We start from the raw sequence: 23,964 nt of genomic DNA on the forward strand, positions 1-23,964 counted from the left end.
TGGGGGGGCGCGAGTGTGAGCGGGGAACAAGGCACTGGTGTGGGGTCTTGTCTGACGGAAGGATGAGCAGAGGTTCTGCCCCCTGAGCCAGAGGAGATGTGGGGGAGAAACAGGCCGGGGGTGGGAAAGCGAGTGTCCCTTTTGGACGATTTCCCCTCTGGGTCCCCCGGAAGGGCCCGGGGAGGCTGCAAAGCACAGGAGGTCTGTGCCCAGAGCAAGGGTGCAGGGGGCGAGGAAAGCCTTGCAGCAGAGGGAGGTGCCAGGTGGTCAGGCCTCAACCAGTCCCGGGAGGCTGGGATAGCAGGTCGGGTCCCCAGGCGCAGAGGCGGCCTCCGCACAGTGGGTGCAGAGCGGCGGCGTTGGGCAAGGGCCTCGGCCCTCCGGGGACGTGGGGGTGCCCCCTGCGCTCCCCACCCTCCGCTCCCGCTGCTCACGCGCCCTTGCTTCCTTGGCTGAGCTCATGCCGTTTGGGAACGCGTCCTTAAGATCCGCGTCCACACCGCTTCCCCGGGGCGCGCAGTGGAAGGGTGTCAGGATGAACCGCGGCCCCTGGCAGGGCCGCCCCGGTCCACTTGCCGTGAGACCACGAGCCGCCCCGGGGCATCGCCTGAGCGCCTGACCCGCACACGTGAGAGCAGGGCCCCTCTTTCTGAGGGGCAAGGTTGGTCCCGCGCTGGGAGGTGGCTCCTTCCTTGCCTGCTGGCCCCTTGGGGGAAGCGCGCTGCTCTGGGCCAGGACCTCCGGTACGCGCGGCGGAAGATTGCGAGGATGGGACGCACGCTTCTCCAAAGTGACGCCGCGGCCGTGACCGTGAGCAGGACCAGAACCCCGAGAGGCCTTCTTCTCCCTGGTGGGAGGCACAGGATCCGTGGTCTGTACTTTGGAGGGAATGTCCCAGCGTGGCCTGGTCACTGGATCCCCACAAACTGAACCGATGTCCCCGGCCCTTGTCTCTTGGTAGAGTTCTCTCCCCGCCTCTAGAGGGCGTGCGTCCGGCCGGAGCGTCCAGCCCTGGACACGTGATCTGGATGCGTGATCACGCACGTCACGCACGAGATCACCCCCAGAGGGTGGAGGGAAGCAAGGAGTGGCCGTTGGCGTTGCCTTTCCAACCGGGAGGTCGTCCGCTGACCAGCGTTTTTGCCTCACTGACCGCCGGGCCGTGCCGCGGCCCCAGGATGTCCTCCTGGATATGAAGGACCTGGTTCCCCCGGGGTCTGTTCTGACCTCTGTCATTCCGGAGGCCCCAGGAGGAGACCCCAGTTTCCGCTGCACACGGGCGGTGTGGAGGTCTCAGGAGGAGAACGGGGCTCCGTCCCCCCGCCTGGAGGACGCCCGGTGGCCTGTGCCGTGGGACGAGATGGCTTCCAGCCTGCGTCCCTCCTCGCCTAGCGAGTGCGGTGGGAACGGAGAATCCCCGGGGGCTGCCTCTTTACATCCAAAGCGGTAGAGCGAGGAGTGTCTGCCCCCCGCACATCGTCCTTGGGGCGTCCGCCGTCCTGGCACTCGTGGGGTATCTGGATGTGGGGAAGAACCCCCTGCTCTGCTGTTTGGAAGTCCTGGGGCTTTGAAGACGTGGAACAGAGATTGCGAACTGCCCGAGGCAGGAATTTTTTTTTTTTTTTTTTTAATGCTGGGAAACAGAGGGTCCTTCTTAGGGCATTTGGTTGGACAGTCTGGAATGCATTCTCTTTAAAACTAAAGTCCCAAAGGGACCACCCAGCCATCATCCGGTCCGTGCGTTTGGCTGCCACTTTGCAGTCTGCAAAGTGCTCTGCATGTGGCACCGGCAGTATTCTCGCGGGGACAGCCAGGGTCCGCGTTGTGCCTCTCGACCCCACACCTGCGGAGCTGATGTGCGAAACGACATCTTCCTCTTTCCCGAGGGTCCTTACGTTTTTTCCAGGCCTGGGTTTTCTGCGTATGCCAGCCCACCGTTTTCCATTCCACGCTTTGCAATTAAAATGAGTGCGCAGGGCTGTTTAAGCCACAGACGCATCCAGCGCGAGCCGTGTTTACATGGCAACTGGTGACCACTTAATTACATAGTAATTACGGCGCAGCGGCGGGGCGATCACACAGTAAGTGCTGTGTCATTAGCGGTGATTGCCCCGTCTTCCTAAGCACAGGGAGGCTGCATGGTAATTGCTTTTGGACCTTCCAACTGCGGGTGAGACGCAGCCACAGCAGCTTACAATTACCAAGGACGCATGTGACGTGTATTAAGTAAGCAAACATGGGGGGCTGCCGTGCGCAAAGTGCGCGAGATCAAAGCCCCACGGTGGGGGGCGGGGGGCGGCCGAGGCCTTAACGCGAGGCCTGGGGGAGATGAGGGTACTTTGTGTCCTCGGGCCGGGGGGGGGGGGGGGGGGAGGGCCTGGAGAGCGGGGTGCGCAGCACGAGGCCACCGACACCGTGAGGGCGGGACACGCGGGGCTTGGGGGCCCGGGAAAGAAAACGGAGAAGGATTCCACCTGCAGTGGAAACATTTGGAAGGATTTTGAGGAGGGGGACACGTTTTTCGAGGATGACTCGGCTGGTGGGTGGGTCGTAGAAAGAGCCCATTGGGGGCGCTTGGGGGGCTCGGTCGGTTGAGCACCCAGCTCTTGATTTTGGCTCCGGTCACGATCTGACGGTTCGTAGGTTCAAGCCCCGCATCGGGCTGTGTGCTGTCAGTGCAGAGCCTTCTTGGGACTCTCTCTCTCCCTCGCTCTCTGCCCCTCCCCCATTCTCTCTCTCTCTCTCTCTCAAAATAAACAAACTTAACAAAGAAAGAAAGAGCCTATTGAAGTGCGGGCCCAGTTAGTGGGGGGTAGGTAGTGGTGCCCCTGCTTTTCTCCTGCCTCCCGACTCTCTGTGCTCCCCTGGGCTCGTCTCTGTCTCTCTGGCGGGTGGAGGCTGGAGGCCAGCCAGGCACCGGCCGCGTCCTTCCCTCGTCCCTGACAGTGTCTCTCTGGGCAAGCTAACCCGTGCCCCCTGCCCACCTGTGCCTGCGCGCTAGGCTCCACATGTACCCTCCTGCCCAGATACCTTCTCTGGGCTTCCACCCCTCACCCGACATCTGCTCGTGGGGTTCTTGCAGGCTCTCCAAACTCTCTTTGAAGGTGTCCTCCTTTAAATGGTTGACACTGTTAATTGACCTGATAGATAAGGCCATGCAGACGCGGTCTCTGCCTGTCTGTCCCCATCTCCCACCACAGACCCCCCTTTTCTGGGCACCGCAGCCACTTTGGGCTCTTCCTTTCTGGGGCGTGCTGTGCTCCCCATGGCCACGGGGCCTTTGCACGGGCTGCCCTCGCGGGACTGCTCTTCCCTCCTCTCAGTTTCTTCTGTGTGAGTCATGCCCCTCCTCCAGAGCTTAGCTCAGGCTCGGTTTCTTGGAGGACCCTCACAAAGCTTCCCGGTGGGGTCGGATTCCTTTGTCAGCTGCCTCTGATGACTGGGGTCCTTCCCTTGTCCACGACCCTGCACGACTGGCTGCTCTCTGGCTCGCACTGTGGACGGTGCCATACTTGTTCCTGCTCCTGGTGGAGCCCGCGTGGCGGCCCTGGAGCTGGGCACATGGCGGGAGGCGTGGCAGCTGAGCTGGCGGGACTGGTGACCTGGGCAGACAAGGACAAGCACCTACGCGCCCCGTGAATGCCCGCTGGGGGCCGGCTCTGCCCGGAGCCCACGGAAAGCCCGGGGCTCCGGCAGGAGCGTGGCCACGGGCCGTGTGCAGAGCAGGCCCCGCTCGCCAGGCTCCGGACCGTGGGACCTGGGTGGTCCGTCCTCCCGCCTGACGGACTTGGGGTTTCCTGGAGACGGGGCAGGAGAGAGCCCTGGAGAGACAGAGGCGGGGCGGCTGACAGCGCGCTCGGGGCACCACAGCGTCACCTTTGCGTGACCAGCACACCCAGGGCACTGAGCTGCCCGTGGACGTAGCGACTGGAGGGCGCTGTGTGGACCCAACAGTGGGCGTGAGGGTCATTGACTCCCACCAAACGCCATGTGCCCTCGTCACTGGTCAGGAGTGGGGGGAGCTGAGATGCTCCCCAGACGCTCTATTCTCCCCGGGTTGCAGGGTCCAGGGAGCCGGAAGGATGCACCTGAACTATGGGATCAAAGGAGCCTGGGGACTGAGCTGGAGGCAAGGAGACTGGCGGTCCCAGGTCAGCAGGGGCATAGCCCAAGGTCGGCAGAGAAGTGTCCCAGGTCAGCAGGGAGAACGGTGACGTGGGACAAGGTGGACGCTCGGCACGAGTGTCCGCGGTGGGTCCACGCTGCCAGGCTCTGGGTGGGAGGAGGGACCCACAGGGAGGTGGCGACACAGTGGGGTGGGGGCTGGCGGTTTGGACGGGCTGAAGGACGGACAAGCAGACGCCGAGGGAATGTGGGGGAGACCCTGTGCTGCAGGGCGGGGAGGAAGGGGGACTCTGTGAAAAGCTGCGGGCGAGCTGCACCGGCCCGAGAAGTTCTTGCTACGGGGCTCGGCTAGGTGGGGGTGAGAAGGCAGCGGGGAGCCAGCGAAGGTTCAGAGCCCGGCAGCGCAGGCTTGGATTTGCGCCTGAGCGGGGTGGGCGTGGAACGTGGCCGTGGCCGTGGCCCTCACACTCAGCTCCTCCGTGTTGGCACTTTGCCCGAGCGTGCAGCGGGGCCGTGTCCCCGTGCGGCACGGCCGGCTTCGTGGGGCGTCTAAACGGGTCTGCCGAAGCAGGTCACTCTCACAACCAAGCTAACCTCAATTGTTACAAGTTAAAAGTGGAAGCAGCATGAGTCAGTCATTAACACACCCCCCATTGTCAAATTTAAAAGTGTTGCGACTGCCTTCGCCTCAGAGGAGCAGGAGTGCGGCTGGTGAGGGTCCTGGTGTCCCACACGCTGCCCGCCGTGGGGGCGGCCGTTGAGCCACAGGCAGGAGTGAGGTGTGGACGCAGGGTGCCCCGTGGGGGGGGCCTCAGACACACGGCGCCTGGTCAAAGAGCCAGACGCGAGGCCACGTAGGGTACGGATGTGCGATGGGAGGCGTCGTGGACACGGAAGGCAAGCCAGTGGCCGCTCAGGGCCGAGGAGGGGAGAGAACGGACCGGGTGACGTGTCTTGGAACCAGACAGAATTGTCGCTTGCACGGCACTGAATGCATGAAATGCCACTGACTCACACACTTTACAAAATGGTGAATTTGATGTTGTGTGAATTTCACTTCAGTTACCAAAAAAAAAAACAAAAAACAAAACCCGCCTTCCCCAAACCCAGTTTATAATCCTGGCTCCTTGAGCGTTTTTGGAAACCGAAGGGGTGGGGGTGCCTGGGAACACGCTTGGGACAAACGGAGGCGTCACTGGGGCACAGAGACTGTGTGGGGTCACTGCTGGGGAGGCTGTGGGCAGGGATCCTAATGACCGCTGGCTGGTTCCGAGCCACCACGGGGTCTCCTACAAGCTCTGGTGTCCCCTCCCCTGTCCCCCCCCAACACACTGCCCTGCTGCCTCTCGTGGCAGAGTCATTCCTGGGGGCCGGATCGAACCACGTCTGTCTTCGGCACAGGGCCCCATCAGGGTGCATGTGATGCTGGGGTCTGTGTCCCTGGGGGCTCTGTACTCAGGTCCCATTCCCACCCCGCAAGGACAGATGCCGGCTGTTTGGGACATGCCTGTTGTCCCTTCTGCTGGTGACAGAGGAACAGGCCTGTGCACACAGGGAGCACCCCGGTCAGGGTGTGAGGTGCCACCAGCCTCTCTTGGGACCCTTAGGGGACTCGCGTCCGCAAGTTTCTCCTTGAAACTTAAAAAGAACAACCCGAAGCAGGGAGTACGCGTCACAGAGTGTGTTTGACACGTGGGGGGTAAGGACTAACGGAACCCAGAACCCCCCGGGAGCCAGCGGTTCTCGAAGTGGGGTCCCTGGCCCCCAGCACCAGCACCGAGGGAACTTGTTAGAAGTGTAGCAACATGGGACGCCTGGGTGGCCCGGTCGGTTGAGCGTTGGCTTCGGCTCAGGTCATGATCTCTTGGTTCGTGGGTTCGAGCCCCGCGTGGGGCTCCTGTGCTGACAGCTCAGAGCTTGCATCCCGCTTCGGATTCTGTGTCTCCCTCTCCCTCTGGCCCTCCCCCGCTCACACTCTGTCTCTCTCTCTCTCTCAAAAATAAAATAAAACATCTTAATAAGAAATGCAGCAACAGGGTGAGAAGGCAGCCTTCGAAATCAGAGAACAGACTTGCAAACCGGTTGTGCGATAAGGGGTTAACATCCAAAGACCGTGAGGTGCTCCTACAGCTCAGTAGCAAAATAGCGGGCAAACCCGTAAATAACCTGAGTAAAAAATGGACACGGGACCTGACTAGACGCTTCTCCGGGGAAGACCTCCCACAGCCGGCAGGCTCTGCAGAGATGCCCCGCATCACTCCTCATCCGGGAGATGCGAATCAAACCCACGATGAGACACCAGCTCGCACCTGTCAGGGTGGCTGGACTCAAACAGCCAGAAGGTTGCCAAGTGCCCACAAGGCCGTGGGGAAGGGGCAGCCCGCGTGGGCCGCTGGCACGCACAGCCGCGGTCCCGGAACAGTGTGTGCAGGGCGGCCATGTGAGCGGCACCGCCACTCGGGGTCCATATCCAAAGGAAAGGAGAGGAGGGCCCTGGAGAGCCGAGCACCCCCACGTCCGCTGGGGCACATCATCCACGACAGCCGGGCACGGAGACCGCCGACTGTCCTTCGGCAGGTCGGTGGCTAGAGATGCCCTGAAAGGGGCGTCTGGGTGGCTCGGTCGGCTTCTGGTTTCACCTCAGGTCGTGATCCCAGGGTCGTGGGATCGAGCCCCACGTGGGGGTCTGGGCTGAGCGTGGAACCTGCTTGGGATTCTGTCTCTCCCTGTGCCCCTCCCCCAGTCACGTGCACGCGCGTGCGTGCTCTCTCTCAAAACAAAAGATGTCATAGCGCACATGAGATTTTCTTCAGCCTTAGAAAAAAGAAGGAAATCCTGTCACTTGCCCCAACAGGGATGGACCCTGAGGGCATTCCGCGAAGAGAAATAAGCCGGACACAGAAAGACAAATGTTCCGTACCGTCACCTTAACTGCGAGATCTGAAATGGTCAAAGTCACAGACACAGAGGACAGGGCCGTGGTCGCCAGCGGCTGAGGATGCGTGAAGCTGGGAGACGTTGGTCAAAGGGTGTAGCCTCCCGTCGTGCGAGGCGGGCACGGGGCGGCCCACGGCCAGCACGCTCACTGACGCGCACGGCCCTGTGTCGTCTACTTGAAACTCGCTAAGGGAGTAGATTCTAAGCGTTCTCACCACGAAAACGACGGGCAGAAAGAAAATGTTAGCGGCGTGACGGGATGGAGAGGCAGTTAGCTTGGTGGCGGTGACCCTGTCACTCTGTGCACGTGCTTCAAAACCTCACGCTGCCCCCCTTCAACGAGCACTCTTTTCATTTCTCAGCTAGACCTCGAAAAAGCTGAAAAATAGTACTAATGTACTAAAAAAAATTTTGAGAAAATTTTCAATCAATTAGATCCCTTTCCTCTCAGGAAAAACAACTTGTCCTGCCCTGCTTCATCAGCCTGCTAATTCTCAATGGATTCGTCTTGGCGAAATTCACATTTACGGTGATTATCTGAACTTTGTCCCATTGATATAAGATACTCAATATCTGTGCCAAGTCGTAGCTATGGTGGGTTTACGCAACACTTTAAGTAAATCTGTTTCCCTGACAATCTCTGTGTCAGCAGACGTATCGCTCATAGTGCATTAAAAATAGCTTATGAGTGCTATTTAGACCCCCTCATTTTCATGGGTGTGAGTCACTTTCTGAGCAACGCTCATGTAGCTCGATCTTGCCGTCAGATGTGCCGCGGAACGAAGTGCGGGCCGCGGCAGGAGGAGGGCAAGGTCAGACGGCACGTCAGCGACGGACGATGCGTCCGGGTGGCCCGCAGCCACACTGCTGCTGTCTCGCTGGCCAGGCGCAGCCTCGCTGGTCGTAATCTTCGGCCCTGAGACGAACCTGCAGGAAAGCAACCAGGGCAGAAAGGAGACGATGGAGCATGAAACGGGCATCAAGGCCCCTTCGGCACTCGGTCAGACTCACCGTGTGTCCACTGGAACACACGCCAAGTCAGAAATCTACAAGTCACAAGACCACCTCATCCCACGGCTCTGTGGGGCTGCGACCCACGGGCACCGGGCTTATTGCTAACAGGACATCTGCTTGCCCAGCGGACGCGTCAGATGCCCGTTTCCTAAGGTACTGGTGGTATGTGCTCTTCCGAACAGTGGGGGCCCTCTGCGGCTTTCTGGCCCAATAGTCGCCTCTGGTGGGGTCTGCCCCCGGGGCTCCAAAGACCAAGCCACCTCAGCTCTCTTCTCTCCAGCATCTTCAGCTGGGGCCCCCGAGTCCAGAGAAACCCACAGTTCAGGGATGCACATAAGAGCCTTCTCCAAGTAGGATTTCAGCTGGTCAACCCAGAGGCCCCTGGGATGGCGTAATGGATAATAATGCCAAGAGCTTGACCTTCAGTTACCTTAGAGTATCTAACAGATGCTCTGTGGCAACCCCAGTGCCATGATTAGCACGCACACCTACTGTGTGTCAGGCACGGATCTGACCGTCCGACTCGTATCTGAAATATTGAACCGCATGCAAATCAACAACGAAGCCTCAAAGAGAGAGAGAGAGAGAGAGGAGTGAGAGAGGGAGAGGGAGAAAATTTTGGATAATTTCCCCCCGTAGAATGGAAAGAAGAAAAGCAGTCACTTGGAACCTGGAACCAGCAACGCTGATCTCAAGTTTCTCCAACAGAAGCCTCTTAGAGGATGGGCATAATTCATCCTAAAAGAAACGTAGGTGTGTTTCGCACCTGCTAACAGCAGAGGGTCTGGACGGGAAAGGTGCATCATGGGAGTAACGGCAGCCATCACAAGCGTGGTTAGAATCAGCAACGCCTCTTTTCAGTGAGCGAGACAGGAGATACCTCAGGCAGCAGATCCAGGACAGAAAGGAATCAGAATAAATTTAAATAAAGGAGCGGCATTTGGAAGCGCTCTGAGCCTGGCGCATAGAGAGCCAACCAGCTAATAATGGCTGCGCCTTCAAAAGAAGCACATCAGGGCGCCTGGAGGGCTCAGTCGGTTAAGCGTCCGGCTTCGGCTCAGGTCATGATCTTGCAGGTCGTGAGTCCGAGTCCCACATCGGGTTCTGTGGTTCGTGAGTTCGAGCCCCGCGTCGGGCTCTGTGCTGACAGCTCGGAGCCTGGAGCCTGCTTCCGATTCTGTGTCTCCCTCCCTCTCTGTCCCCTCCCCTGCTTGCACTCTGTGTCTCTCTCTCAACAATAAACATTAAAAAAAGTTAAAAAAAAAAAAAAACACATCAGAAAGCTCAGAAATTATAGTGACATCGTTAAGGGACTTTTTTGGAACTGGAAAAAGAGGGCTTGTGGAATCCCTGTCGTACTGAGTCGGCAGAGGCTGATGGGACAAGATGCATCCTTGTAAAAAGTTTAATGTCACAGAGAATCTTCCAGAAGCCATGTGTGATGACCTGGTCCCTGCTGGGTCCCCTAGCCTAGCCCACCCCCCAACACGTGTTTGTGGAGTGAAGACTGAACCCATTGCAAGAGCACAAGTTGGAGGAAGGATGCGGACAAAGAGGGCCTCTGCCCATGGAAGGCGTCATCCAGATGCAAAGGCAGGGTGGCCATCTTGTCACGTGGTTATCCGCCAGGTGCCCTTCTTGTGAGCGCCGGTTTCCTGGGTGAGCACTGCCACGGATGAGGGGATGGGCAGAGGTCAACACGCTCCGGGCAAACCACAAAAGCCCACACTGAGCGGCGGCCCTGAAGAGATGGGGAGGCCAGGCGCTGGTGTTGGGAGGGGCCGGGAGAGCCTCGAAGGTGCAGACTTGTTTCCCATGAAAAGCAGGCTGGGGGGATTCTATTAAATGTGAAAGCTCTATCTACAGAGAGGATTAAGAAAGTTTGATACACCGCTAAAGAAAGCCAACAAACCATGAAAGACAGCAAGAGGAGAGGAGAACATCAGAGAAAATCTCTAGAAACAACCACAAAGCAGGTAACAAGATGCCAGTCAGTACATATCTGTCAATAATTACTCTGAGTGTAAACAGACCAAATGCTCTAGTCAGAAGGCGTCAGGTGACAGAATGGGTAACAAGACCGATCTCTCTGCCGCCTACAAGAGACTCGTTTCAGACAGAAAGTCACCCTAATGCCGGACACAACAGACTTTAAAGCAAAGACTGTACAAGACATTAAGAAGGACGCCACATAAACATAAAGGGGATAACCCTACACGTGGATAAAACAATCGTGAGTGTTTATGCGCCCAACATGAAGCACCAAATACACAAAACAGGTCAGAGCCAACATCGAGGAACTAATGGATACGATAACTGGAGGGGACTAACGTCAGTGGGTAGACCGTCCAAACAGAAAATCAACGAGGAAGCGGTGGCTTTGAATGACACACTCGTCCAGATGGACTTAACAGACATATTCAGAACGTTCCACCCTAAATCTGCAGAATGCACATACTTTTCAAGGGCACGTGGAACATTCTCCAGAACACATCACATATGAGGCCACATAACAAGTCTCAACAAATTAAAAAAAAAAAAATTTTGCAGAATGCTCCCATGTCCTCGCCAGCGGAGTTACAAATAGTATTTGCTATCTGAATTTGAGCAAAACATACAGGACACCGAGACCCTGGGAAGGTGAAGGGACAGCCAGAAGGAGGACACAGCCCGGCAAGGATCCAAGAAAGCCAAAGCGGGACCCTGCACCGTGGGGAGCAGGCAGGTGGCGGGAAGGGTGTGGTGGGGTGGAAAGGGGCCAGAGCCTCGAGTGGCTCACTCGCCGTTGCGCCTGACCTGGCCCAAGTGTACCGTCTTCTCACTGCTTGGACCCTTCCCCGGGCACCGCAGGAGGGACCCGGGGTCCTGAGGCTCCTACAGCCACGCTGGTATAGGCCTGACGTTCTCCGTCACATATGACAAACATCGTCTACAAAACAACCAGCAGAGGCCCCGTGGCTGGTCCCGACAGGCTGTAATCAGGCTTAACTCCTGCAGGAGGGAGCGGGGCCCTCGGGGGGCTGGAGGCCGAGGTTCAGGCTCCCAGGCTGGGCCCTGAGGCCTTGGAGCCCCTCTTCCAGGCGGTGGGTGGGCCTGAGATTCTAGTCATTCCCTTCTCTTCTGCTAGAGGGGTGCTGTCAGCCTGGTTTCCGAATGAGAGAGTGCTGAAAGATTCATTTTTTGCAGAAGGTGTAAGACAAATAGGAAATATTATTTCAGAGAACTTGCACAGGGTAATTATTTATGAATGTGTTACCGACCATATGGTTTCCCACGCTGGTTCGAGAGGGTAATGATTTTTATAATTACCTGTGTTTAGAGATACCTTCATGCAAAGAAGTAAATATGCCTCCTGCCGAGAGCAGAAATGGTCTCTCCTCTTCCATAATTAGCGAGCTTTTCTTCAGCCAAAGCCTGAAATTACTTCTGGTTTCTCAGGGGCAACATGGGACACAGAGGCACAGGGCTGGGATCCAGCCCAAGGGTTAGGGCCTCGTGGCCTGGGATCCCCCTGAATCGTCCTCTGGGACTGACGAGGGCCGCTGTGGTGAGGGCGTCAGGCACAGACCTGCCTCAGGGCACAGGGTCCCCTCCATAGCCCGCGGCCCGGGCCCCTGGAACCCACTGTCACCAAGGTTCCACGGGCCAGGGCAGCCTGTGTGGTCCCTGTCTGTCCCTGGCCGCCCCCACCCAGCCGGCCAGTGCCCACTTGGTTCGACCACCTGGCCAGGAGGGCCACCTCCTACGCACATTTGGCCTGTCGCGGGCCTGTCTGGAGGCTCAGTCACCCCTGTTGCCCACAGGGAGGGCCCCCCCAAAGCCAGCAGCAGTGAGATACAGGTAGACAAGGACCCTGAAGCACGCTCCATGAAAGATGTGGGTTGACTTTAAAGCTCTGATCTTTATTCTTGGGTGACGTCTTTCCTACTTTCGGGGGATAAGCTGTTTTTTAATGGACTGATGGGCATTTGTGATTTTAAAACGGTCATTTCTTGCTCCCTCGCTGAAGTTCTGTGTTACCCTTCTGAATTAAGAGTGTGTGTGTGTGCATGTGCGTGGTGAGGGGTGGGGAGAGGAGCCTGGTGGGGGGAGGGTGCCGCCATCAGCCAGACTTGGATTTGGGGCCACACGCCCATCATGGAGCCAGTGGTCGGCCCTCAGCCGCGGGGACCCAGCCGTGGGGACCCCGTGTGGCTGCACAGGCCACCTGGCTGCTCCTGGGTCTCCATTCTTCCATCCGCGAAGCAGGGACCCGACGGTGCCCGCGTCCGAGAGGGGGGAGATGCGTTTGTGCCTACAGGCGGTCCGGCACGGGGTGAGTGCCACGAGCAGGCACACACATATGCACGCGTGTTCCACGCGTGCTCGCGCTGCACCTGTCAAGGGCCCTGCTGTCTTGCCCGGCACTTCATTCTGTCGCGTCTGGAGAGATCGGGGAGGGACCCTCGACCCCCTGAGAGCGGGGAGGAGGCCGCAGAGCCCCACCCCTTCCCCTTCCTCCTCCTGCCCACATCTCAGTGGCTCCAGGCAAACGTTTCAGGTTGGAGCCGTGACGCTGCCCACGATCAAGCCAGGTCTCCCTGCGGTGTCTCCAGAATTTCCAGAAATGTCCTGTTCTTCGCTGACATTTTTATGTTCCGGGAGCCGCTTGTCACGACGCATGAGTGTGTGCGTTTGCGTCGGATTATCCTCCAGCCACGATGCCCAGTTTTGTGCAAGCGCGTGTGTTTTCTCTGGTTCCGGCGCAAGAGCTTATGAGGTCTGCCTGCTTAAGGAGTCTGCTCCGGGGGGGGGGGGGGGGCGAGGCCCCGTGGGCCCCGCCACAGCCCCTTGTCCCGCGAGGAGCAGACAGCACAGCACGGGGCACATCCCAGGAGGCAGGTGCCCACCCGCCCCCGCGCTTGGACAGGAAGCTGGCTCCTGTGCGGCAGCCTGACGGCAGGATCGCCCGCTGGGACTCGCACTGGGGGCACGCGTGGGGCGCTCGCCGGGGCAAGCATTCGGTAGACAGCGGGGAGCGCGGGCCAGGAGCCGAGCAGCTTCTGGGGCATCGTCCCGACGACAGGCGGGCGGCTTCCGGTGTCATGTTTGTGAGATAAGGACCCTCAGCTCGGTCCACCCCGCTGCTTCTCGACGTCACGCACCCACTGCCTCGTCCGTTCTCAGCGATCAGAGCAGGGCGTCCACGCTGAGCCCGAGCCCTTGCTGGCGCTGATTCTGGTCCAGGCTTCTGTCCACCCGTCCGATCGCTGCTGATAAAGCCTTTGTGCCACAGCCTTTCTGAGACCCCCGGCGAGGCGGGCGTGTGTTTGCCTCCGAAGACCCAGAGCGTCCCCGGCTCAGCTCCTCTCTGCGAGGGGCTCACGGCGCCTGCAGGAATCGGACAAACACTCCAGCAACTCAACCTAATGAGACAGGAACACAGATGGCTTGGAGTTAGGTTTAGGGTTAGGCATAATGAAGGGAGCAGATGGGGAAATTCAAGTTAAAATTCAGTCAAATTTTAATTAAAAGATTATGTGCTTCCACCCTAGGATCTTGGGAAGATGAGCTCAGATTGCATGGCCCTGCTCCCTCCCCCAACAAACACACAATCCTGAACCTCACGCGGTCTGCACCGTGCGGACGTCCTCCAGCCCGGCGTCCGTGGTCCAGCACCAGCCCCTGACGCGCCCAGCCCGGAGAGCACCACCGTGTTGCCCGCCCCAGCCAACAGGTGCACACGCTGCCCTAAGAGGGTGGAAAGTGGGGCTGGGGCACCGAGGAGAACGGGGAGCCGTTGGAGGGCACCTGGGGAGCAGAGGCGGGGACCTGCCCCCTCCACCCCTGCCCTCCTCTTCTGCTGCTCCAGACCGTCTCCCACGAGCTCGGACTGTGTTCCTCCTGGGCGTGCTGCCGTGTCTCTCTCTCCCCACCACCCACTTTGGGAATCCGACCCCCCCATCCACCACTGCCGAGAAGCTCTCTGTACCCTATAGTGAGGGGAGGTCCCTGAAGTCCTTGCCCTTGGGACAGCCCGGAAGTGCTCCCGCAGCCCCGCTTCCTGGAGAGAGAGAGGGAACCTGCCCCTTTTGGGTTTAGTTGCTGCCTTGTAGCCCTCTCTGCAGAGACTGAGTGCTGAGAGGCCCCTGACCTGCTGAGGCTGTTTCCGGGTGGGCACAGACGCTGCTGGGAAGCAGGTTTCATGGGACTCTCCCTTAGAGGAGAGGGGTCACCTGTAAAGCACGAGAGGGATCCTGGTTGGAAGTGGGAGGTCGTCCAGCTCTAATTAACCAACTAATCAACTGGATATTGATTGTTGTGTAATAAATCACCACACATGGAGTGGCTTGAAACGGCACACATTTATTTCCGTGGGTCGGGATTCTGGGCACAGTTCAGGTGGGTCCTCTGCTCAGGGTCTCACGAGGCTACAAGACGAGATGCAGGCCCGGGCTGGGGTCTCATCCAAAGGCTCCACTGGGGACGGATCTGCTTCCCTGCTCACTTGCTTGTTGGCAGCAGTGTGGACCGTTGGCCACAGACTTCCCCCAGTCCCTTGAGCCCCGGACGTGGCACAGGCTTCACAGAAGCACGCTAGCCGACGGGCGGCAGTGAGAGCGCTAGCAAGGGGGAGTTGCGGTCTTTTGAAACATAACCAGAGCGTCGCCACCGTCATTCGTTGTATCATCTTTCTTCTAAGCAGTCGCAGGACTGGCCCGCACTCAGCGGGAGGAGGTGGGCCCCAGTGGGTGGGGTCGCCTGGGCCATCTTAGACACTGCTGACCACATTACTCACGTCCGAGGCTTCTTTCGATATTAATGGTATTAAACCTGGATTCGTTATGTTTGCAGAAGGTATTTTTTCCTCGCCTTTTTATTTAATTTACTTTTGAAGTTAACACTGGCTTTTAAAAAAAATTTTTTTTAACGTTTATTCATATTTTGAGAGACAGAGCATGAGTGGGGGAGGGGCAGAGAGGGAGGGAGACAGAATCCGAAGAAGGCTCCAGGCTCTGAACTGACAGCACAGAGCCCGACATGGGGCTCGAACTCACAGACCGTGAGATCATGACCTGAGCTGAAGTTGGATGCTTAACCGACTGAGCCAACCAGGCGCCCCAACAGTGGCTTTTTTTTTTTTTTCCGTTATTATGTAGCCGGGTTTTCAGTGTTTTCCTTGGTGGTTTTCTTTTTCGGGCTTTGGGAATAGAAAGGCTTTTCTCTCACCCAGATTGATCACGCAGACTGATACCCACCTACGTGCTATAAGCTTCTTGTGTGGTTTCATGTTTAGTGTTAAACTCTGCATCTGTCTGGATTTATGCTGTTGTCTCTGGATGGACTTCACTTTTTCCCCAAAGAAGTAAGGCAATTTTCCCCAGCATCAGTTTTGATTAATCCGTCCTTTCCTCACCGATGTCAGTTTCATAAAGAGTGAAAGTTTATGTCTGTTGCAGGCGGTTACGATCGTCAATGTTAAACACTGAGGCTAGACCTGCCCCCCGAAGGACTGGTAGGGAGTGGGCACCTATCTGGGGAGGAGGGCAAGACTGGCCTTGGTGGGAGGATCTGGGAGGACGACCTTTGGATGTCTGGAGCTGCCCCGGTGGGCTTGGAGCCTGGTCCAGCCAGGGAGGCACCTCAGAGAGCTCAAGGGTGTCGCTGCATGTGGGGGTCAGAGCGATCCCTCCTGAGAAACCTGAAAGGTGATGAACAGGCCATCATGGGTGGAGGCGCTGGTGTTGATTTGGGGGCAGCCTTCATGAGCAGTGTTTGTGGGGTGCAGAATGCTTTCTGGTGCCCCCAGGACACTGACTGTGTGGTCCACAGACCCCACGTGGACCCTGTGTGTGTGGGTCCTTGCTAGGACCTTTCCCAAGAGCAAACATCCGCGACAGAAGGCAGCTGTAGGTTCTGTGGGAATTTGAGGGTCTGAGGGACGGGGAGGGACGTGCCAGAATAGGAACACCAACCAGCTGGCCTTTAACAGGCACCTGTCCCCGAGACCATGGTATCAGTTTTCTTGGCTGCCCTAACAAATGGCCACAAACTGGGAGGTTTACAGTAACGAATTTACTCTCTCCCAGCTCTGGAGGCTGAAAGGTGTACCTCGAGGCATGGGCAGGGCTGTGCTCCCTCCAGAGGCTCTACGGGAAGATCCATCCCGTCTCTTCCAGCTTCTGGGGGCCCCTGGCTTCCTTCGCTTTGACTGCTCTGGTCTCTGTCTGTCTTCATGTGGCTTCTCCTCTCCTGTCTCTTACAAGGACACCTGTCATTGGATTTAGGGCTGGCCTGGTCAGGACCACTGACATAATTATCACGGACCTGAAGAGCCGCTCTGGTAGTAGATACCTGGCACTGTTCTTAGACTTTCTAGACTGTTCTCGTCATCCCTCCTCCTCCGAGATTCTGTTTCTTGGACAATCGGACTAGTTCATTTTCTCAGAGAAAATTTAGAATTATTTTGTCAAGTTGGTCCCAAAATGTGACCGGGGTTTCTACTGGAATGGCACCGAACATACCCGTCCGTGCCGGGTGGGGTCTAGGTATCCCCTCACCACTGAGCCCTCGCCCACAGGGAGAAAGACGGGTCTCCGCTGATTCAAATGTTCTTCGTGTCCCTCAGTCACATTGGCAGGTATGAACAGGTTGTACAGAATTCCTGGGAGATTCATCCCTAAATACTGTTTTCCAGTAATAGGATGTTTGCTTCAGGTTTCTCTAATATTGCTAATATATGGAAATGCTCATGATTTTTATGTTTTTGGTCTTTCAGCTGGCACAGCCGTTCGTTTGGGGAAATTTTCAATTTACTATCGGGGTTTTTCAGGTTGATAGCGATCTTACCCAGTTATTGCCGAGAGGGATCCTGGATTTATTTCTAGCAGAGTCTTGCCTCTTAATTGGGAAGCTTAATGCTCTTTAAGGAATCTTGGTCAACATTTGTGTAGCCGTGCTGATGGTGTCTGGATGGTGACACGGGGACATGGGCTTCCCAGCGGACTTTTGACTCGGTGATGGTGACGTCCGGCTCCCCGCGTGGCCTGTGGTTGTGCTCTGGGTAGGGCTGCGTTTGCCCCCTGAAGAGTCTTCTGGGAAGGCTCTGGGTGGTGTGCTTGGGGAACCTCGCACATCTGAGGGTATCCCTCTGGCACATGAGAACCTGGCCCCGCGGATCCTTCCTCCCCGCCCCCCTGCCCCCCCCCCCCCCAGTTTAGCAGCAGCGGCTTTCTGTGCGGGATGCAGCGGCTGTTTTCACCTCTGTCTTGGCCTGAGAGGGCTCCTGGCTGTCGCTTGCACCTTCTGCCCTGTGCGGTCCCTTATCGCCTGTCCCACACCTCTGAGACAGGGGGCGTCAGTGGAGAGATGCCATCTGTCCACCTGAACCAGGCCGCTCCTCTGGGAGCCTCTACACACGCACCTGCACCTTCCCGGCAGAGATCCCAGGGCGCAGGGCACTGGCTTCCCCAGTTCTGACTTTGCCGCTGGACTTTGTGAGCTAGACGTTTATTCTTACTGTGCCATTTACTTGAAAGTCAGCAAGGGAAGGGCTTTTTAAAATAGATTTTATTTTTTAGAGCATTTGTAGGTTTTCAGAAAGATTGTACAGAAAGTAGAGAGTTATGGTAGGTCTTCCCTACCCGCCCTAGTTGCCATTATCAACTGCGGGTGAACCAAGATAGAGACATTATTACTGACCGAAGTCAATAGTTTACCCCAGGGTTCACTTTGTGCCCTAAAGAGGCGTGGGTTTTGCCAACCGCTATTATACGCCCACCTCCTGGAGATGCCCTGCACCTCCTCCATATCCTTCTGTGCCCCGCCCTGAACCTGGCAACCCCCAGTCCGGGCACTGTGTCTGTAGTTTCGTCTTCTAAGATGGGAGAACGCATTGTGTGTGTAAACGGGGGGCCAGCAGAAGAGAAGAGGGTGTGGGATGTCAGGAGACACGTCCAAGGGCCTGCCTGGCAGAGCAAGGCCCCTGGGAAGCCTGGAGAGGAGAGTGTGCAGGGGAGGCCAAGAGCTGCCTGTGACCCAGGAGGGCACCGGTGGCCCCGCGCGGGGCTCGGGGAAGGCGGTGGGGCTGCTGCAGGGCAGGTGTGGGGGTGCAAGCAAGTTGCGGGAGGGACAGGACGGGGAGCAGGTGAGGAACACGCAGATGCCTGGCCGGGCGGCAGGGAGCATGTGCTGAGGCCGGGACCATGCTTTGTAAGGGACCAAATCCCCTGGAATGCAGGCCTGGGGCTGTCAGGCTGGTGTGGCAGAAGGACGGGGCAAGGTCAGGGCTGCCTGTGGCGACGGGAAGGCGAGGTCGACCAGGGGCTTCGAGAAGCGAGAGCAGGGCCACTTGCGAGAGCTCTGATGTCGCGTCTCCTTTCACTAATCCTGACCACACCTGCACAACACGGAAGAACCCGGGACGCTTCTGCTTTGTGGAAAGTGGGGTTTGGTCTGAGTCTGGGGAACCGAGCTGTGCAGGTTTTCAAGATCCAGAGCTGAAGGGAATGACTCGTGTCCAGGGGCACTCACCCCTGGAGTACGCCCCGGAGCGAACGTCTCTGCAAAACATCTCTTTCCAAAGAATTCTTTCAATTCTTCTTCTTCTTCTTCTTCTTCTTCTTCTTCTTCTTCTTCTTCTTCTTTTTTTTTTTTTGGTAACATTTTGTGTTTTCATAAAAGCCATATTCCACCAGTGTTGTTCTATAGCACTCTCTCAGAGCCAGATCTATTTTTTAAAAAGCATTTGGCGCTCTGAAGTGTTACATGTGGCTTAGTGAAAACAGCAATATGCAGAGATTCAAAAGATGTCACTCCACGTTAGGTACAAAACGTGATCAGCCTTACTTATGATCCAACACAAACACAGAATTCAGATGTGGCGTGGTGGGAAGCAAGGGGACATCTTTGTTGGGGGGAGAGACCTTCCTTGCACATCACGTTCCGGGGCGTGAATTCCCAGTGTTTTCCAAACTGCTCACCAACAGAAAGAGAGGGAAAGGAGACCTGTCCTGGGCACATCCTGTGGGAGGAGCAGCTCCTCGGGGCAAGCCAGCTGGGAGTCTGTAGGATTCCCTACATGCCTCTGGCAGACGGGGCTGACCAGCCCTACCACATCTGCTTCCCCGGTGACGTCTCCCCGAAGACGTGAGCCTTGGTGGCTTGGCCTCCCGCTGGCTTCCTCCACTAAGTCCTCACACGCGTGGTCTTACCGGGTCCTTGTGACAGTCCCGGTAGAGATCCATGCCATCTCACCGCCTGCGGACGAGGGAACCCAGGTTCCTGGAGACACTGAGGCTTTTCTCCCAGAGTTCATGTGTGTTGGGTCACACTCGGCCGCAGCCGTGACAGTAGAGCAAACTCCAATGGCTGTCATGGTGAGCACCTGGCCCAGGTGTGCACTAGAGCAAGGTAGCTTCGGGGCAAGAGGGCTCACGGTTCTCTCGGTGGCCCAGGGACCCAGCTTGGGGTGTTCCTGTCGGAAGGCTACGCGTAAACAAGAAGAGCTCTCCTCCCAGGAAAAGTCTGGTGATGTTTTGGCCACGGCAAACAACTAACCATCGGGGCTGCATTTAAACTGTACCTAGTTGGTTAACAACTTCCCACCAGTACACACTCTTCCGAAAGCCAGCCAATCAGTGACTGCCCCGCCCTTCCAGAAGCCAGCCAATCAGTGACTGCCCCGCCCTTCCAGAAGCCAGCCAATCAGTGACTGCCCCGCCCTTCCGGAAACCAGCCAATCAGCGGTTACCTTCTCCTTCTGAAGACCAGCCAGCCAGCCAGTGACAGCTCTGCCTTCTGAACGCAGCCAACAAATGACAAGACCCATCCTTCCGAAAGCCAGCGGCTCAGCAGTAGCCCAGCTCTTAGGATCCCAAGCCGCGAGAGCAGTCTTCGCTTGGGTAACTGAGATGCCACGGCTGAAGGTCATCCTGTCCCCAGACATCGTTACCCAGGCTCTTTGCTTCAGGGAGGCTGCCTGCTGTCCCTCGCTTCATTCAGGTGTTTGTTCTGACCCTGAGGGGCCTCTTCCACGGGGTCTGTGCCATGCTGAGGCCCCACCCCAAGAGGCCTCCCGGCAGGGAGCAAGTCAGGCTTGGAGATGGGGCCCAGGACCCCGGTGGGGCTGGTGGGACTCAGGAGGGGCTGGCTCTCAGCTGGTCTGGCACTCAGGTGAAGCCCGAAGGCCTATGGCCAGAGCAAAGGATGTACCCGAGGGCTGAGGGCAGAGGGAGACCCGCTCTGACCAACTGGGGCATTGAAGTGCTCCCCGGCCCCACCCTTCCTCCTAGTGGCCAGGACATCAGAGACAACCGCTTCCCAGCACCCTTGGCTTCCAGAGAGGGTGGGGGCAGCCGCTCGAACACCTGCTTTATAGGAAAATCTACCAGGTCAGATATTTCAATTTTATCCAAAAAGCCTGAAGGATAAAGTACCGGTGATAAAGAACACTCTGTAGAAGCCCAAACAAAAACCAAACTCCTCCCTGCTTTATGCATAAATATTCTGGCGTTTGTAGTTTACCAGGTGCCTTCCCAGTCCTCCGATTCCATACGATTGTTTGCTGCAGCAGCTCCCAGTGGTCCAGGGGCTGAGACAGCCTGGGGAACGGCCAGGAGGGTGACCTGAGGGACGCTCAGACACAGGTGGGGGCTGTGACCACTGTAGCCACGTTGTGTGGTCTGGAAGCCACAGTGGCTGATGAGAGTCTCGCTGGGATTGAAGTCCAGGAAGAGACTGGAGCTCTGATGTCCCAGCGGAGCTCCTGTGCACCTGCCGTGCTTGTAAGGCCTTGGCGGCCCCCCGGACTGGCCTCTGCATTGAAGACCCGAACGCATCTGTCACATCCCACACGTCTGTCATCTGACCGCTGACTCCCTTGAGGCACTGGCCTGCAGCCTGACCCTGGATCCTCAGCCCAGCGCCTCCTTCCTGGCAGGGTCTCAGCCATCCCAGGGGATACCCCATCGGCCCCACCTGCATCCCAAATTCATGGTGACGGTCCACCAGGCGGAGGTGCAGAGCGCTTTGGAGCCAGTGATTGGCCGCACGAACGTCCAGGGTTGTGGCCGAGGCACCGTGCGCCCGCTGCGGGGGGTGGGGCGGTGCACACACTTGTGTTCCGTGTGATGGAGGAGGGCAAAGCCGGTGGGGTGTGTCGTCCTCCTGTGCGTAAAAGTACCAATTCAGGCAGTTCCCAGGAACTGACCCTGGGTAGAGCCAGCCTGGCAACCTGGCAGCTATTGACGGTGGAATCATAAAAATGAAATTTAAACGGGGCCCTAAATGATTTAACTAAGTGGTAATTAGAAATGCATTTAAGGCAACGTTCAATTCAGTGGGCGTTTATGGAACACGTGCGACGCGTGAGGCCCCGCTCGGGGTCCTGAGAACAATCTGGACAAGACCGCCAAGGAATTTAGAGCAAGGTTTGAAGAAATGTAGACACTTGGGTGTGACCAACGCCTTGCTCACATTTGTGAGCCTGAGGCTAAGCCTGTCACAGAGGAAGGCTGAACTCTACAGGGGGCTGGTCCCGGGGGCTCTGAGGCCTGGGACGCCGTGGCTGTAGCACCTGACAGCTGTGTGGGAACTCGAGAGGGACAGACTCCCGCTCAGCCCTGACTGAAAGGGAACGCGGAAGAACAGGGACAGGGCCCTGAGGGCGTGGAAACGACACAGGTGACTGCCCTGTAGCTCACGTTGGCCGAGCTGCTGAAACCAGAGTTCCAGTCAGTGGCTGCTACCCTTCATGAACCCTACGGGCCGCAGGGACTCCCTAGCATTGGGTTTTAATGGAAGGACCCCGAGTCTCTAGGAGTCAGAAGGACTTGGAGCTTACCAGAATGATGACCAGCTTGGTGAGCCATCTTGGTTTTATTTCCACGGCACTGATTTAGTTACTTGGGATTCGGTGGGAATCTGCACAAGTAAAACGGGAACAAGGGGTGGCTGGGACTGGAGCCCCCTGGTTCCATTGGATCCTCACGGAGCAGAATTCAACAGCTAGACCATCAGGGAGAAAGCCTGGGTTTTCCTGATTCTGGTGATCTTGGCCCAGCTTCCTTCCCTTGGGCGTGAGTGGGGGGACTCCTCTGCCCCATCTGTAGCGTGAGGTTGTTGGCACATGCAAGTCCTGTCCCCGCTGTGAAACTCTCCCTCCACGAATCTTTGGAGAAACACGACTCTGGTATCACAGGAGCGGGTCAAGAGCCAAGCCCTGGGTGGAGACCCCATCGCATGGAAGGCATGGGGCCAGTTGGGGCCAAGGCTCTCCGGACGTGCAGGGGCAGAGAGGGCACCGGGGCAGCTGTGCTTACCCCTGGGGCCCAGCAAGGCCGTGACTGCCCGCTTCTCTTCTCTCCCGTCTAGGGTTCCAGGCTTCAATTTGCTGGCCGTTTGTTTTTGACCAGCGAGCGGTATACGACGAGGGGCTGGATACAGCCACACGGAGAAGAAGGGAGAGTGACAGGCACTGAGTACAAGCCAACACACTGGCCTTTTCAGCATCGTCTTCATTTGCCAAAAAAGTGCGCCCCTCTTACCCCAAGCAGCTCGCTAGCTGCTGAAAACCCGATGCCCTAATGTAGTGGATTGCAATTATTCTAAATATGGCAGACAGGCACATTTCAGAGAGTTTTCCCCATCTGTCTCACTTGAAGGCTCTGCTGTTGTAATGAGTCATTTCTTTAGCACAGATTTCTGGACCAAGAGGAGTTTCAGACTCAGTCTCCACTTTTCCGTTGTCTGGATGCCGAGACCTTTTCCGTCCCCTCGCAGGGCCAGGGCCTCAGCTTTGAGGATGGCCCCTGGCTGGGCCTGTGTGAGTCTCAGGGGGATGGGGGAGGAGGCAGGTGGACTTTCTGCGAGTGCCGGAGGCACATGACTCCCTCACGTCACAGGGTGCAAGTGACACGGCTGCCGACGTGCATCTCCTCGGCCCCGAAGGACGACTCGTGAGATTCCTGCTGTCCTCTGGAGCTTTATCCCCCGGGAGTCCAGGGCTGTGTCACTTGCTCTGGGGCACTGACGGACGTGGTGGGGTGACGCTTGACCCCAGGGGTCTCGATCCCCTTTTCCCCAGTGCAGAGCAGCCACCGCAGGCCCCGGCTCTCAGGTGGCTTACGACCTGCTCAGCTCGTGCACGTAGAGGGATGTAACGCACCGGGCCTGGCCCCATCCACGTCCGCTTACACGGCTGCTACTCTGTCTCCGTTTTCCCCTCTTTTTCTTTTTAAAGCCTATTTATTTATTTTGAGAGAGACAGAGAGAGCAAGCAGGGTGGGGGCAGAGAGAGAGAGAGAGAGAGAGAGAACCCCAAGCAGACAGCACTGTCAGTGCAGAGCCCGATACGGGGCTCGAACTCACGAACTTTGAGACCGTGACCTGAGCTGAAACGAAGAGTCAGACGCTTAACCAACTGAGCCCCCCGGGCGCCCCTTCCCTCTTTTTAAAAATTGAGGTGGAATTCACACAAGGTAAAACGAACGGTTTCAAAGCGTGTATTTCAGCAACATTTAGCACAATCACGAAACACATTACCACCACCTCTACCCAGCTCCAAACCCGCTTCTTTCCCCAAAGGAAAATCCACACCCGTTACGTTTTTAACTTCCCTCTCGAACCTTCCTGCCCCAAAATGAGGACCTGTGCCCCAAGGGTGGGAGGTGAGGGCGGGGAGGAGCAGCAGCCAGGAGCCAGGGAGGACCCAGGAGCCCCGCGGGCCGCCCCCGTCGTGCACAGCAGGACCAGCAGAGGCGCCACGGGCTCCCCTCTCCTCTCTTGGTGGTTGGGTGACTTTGGGCGAGGGAGCTCCTAGTGACCCTACTTGGCAGGGTTGAGGTAGGACGGGGTGCAGGTGGCAGGCTCTCAGGCTGCTGCAGCCCTTCCCCTTCTCCCCCTGCAGGG

The 23,964-nt window shown here is 57.5% G+C and overlaps 1 long non-coding RNA gene across 1 annotated transcript; it reads left to right on the forward strand.

Annotated features, from left to right (window-relative positions):
* The first annotated feature begins 1,082 nt into the window (after positions 1-1,082).
* On the forward strand, positions 1,083-23,310 carry LOC122241085. Its single transcript, XR_006221050.1, has 3 exons — positions 1,083-2,226; positions 13,611-13,792; positions 22,429-23,310. It is a non-coding gene; the product is annotated as an uncharacterized LOC122241085 (long non-coding RNA).
* Positions 23,311-23,964: the final 654 nt, after the last annotated feature.

The sequence above is a fragment of the Panthera tigris genome, chromosome C1, assembly GCF_018350195.1.
Source record: "Panthera tigris isolate Pti1 chromosome C1, P.tigris_Pti1_mat1.1, whole genome shotgun sequence".
NCBI classification, from domain to species: Eukaryota; Metazoa; Chordata; class Mammalia; order Carnivora; family Felidae; genus Panthera; species Panthera tigris.